The sequence below is a fragment of the Ixodes scapularis genome, unplaced genomic scaffold (assembly GCF_016920785.2).
Source record: "Ixodes scapularis isolate PalLabHiFi unplaced genomic scaffold, ASM1692078v2 PGA_scaffold0__279_contigs__length_252992795, whole genome shotgun sequence".
Taxonomy (NCBI): Eukaryota; Metazoa; Arthropoda; class Arachnida; order Ixodida; family Ixodidae; genus Ixodes; species Ixodes scapularis.
The window spans coordinates 97,051,057-97,051,607 of NW_024609835.1; positions in this window are offsets into that span (position 1 = coordinate 97,051,057).

The following is a 551-nucleotide window of genomic DNA, read 5'->3' on the forward strand; positions in this document are numbered from 1 at the left end:
GTTGAATTAGGTTTAGCTCGCAAGTCAGCCGTTCTTCGGCGGGCTTTCAGCTTTCTGCGATTGTTGTTTTAATCGTGAACGCAGGCTCAAACAATGTAGGCAGCGGCGCCAAATAGATCTGAAACGAAGAAACAGCTCGGACGCGTGGAACGAACACACATAGAGATCACATCACAGGAAAACTCAAACCACTCACCTTTCGTTCGACGACGGTTCGTCAGGCACGATGTTTCCGATGTTTCTCCGGTTTCTCCGGGGCTCCGGGCGTTGAGGAGACCGCGTCTGTTTCCGTGCTCCTATTGGTCGTGACGTCACCAAATTTCATCGAATAAAGTGCGCGCCGAAGTTTTCTCTAGTCGCCGGTCTTCTGTGGGTTCTGTGATTGCAAATATCTTTCTTTTTCTAGCAATTCTTCAAAAGAAAAGTAAGTTCAACGCGGAAAACTTATATAATGCCTGATTAATTTTTTAAAATATATAGTTCATGTAGAAAAGCCAAAAAGCTTAGGCCAAGTTACCAAGCCAACTTTTCCAAAAATACCAAGCCACGCC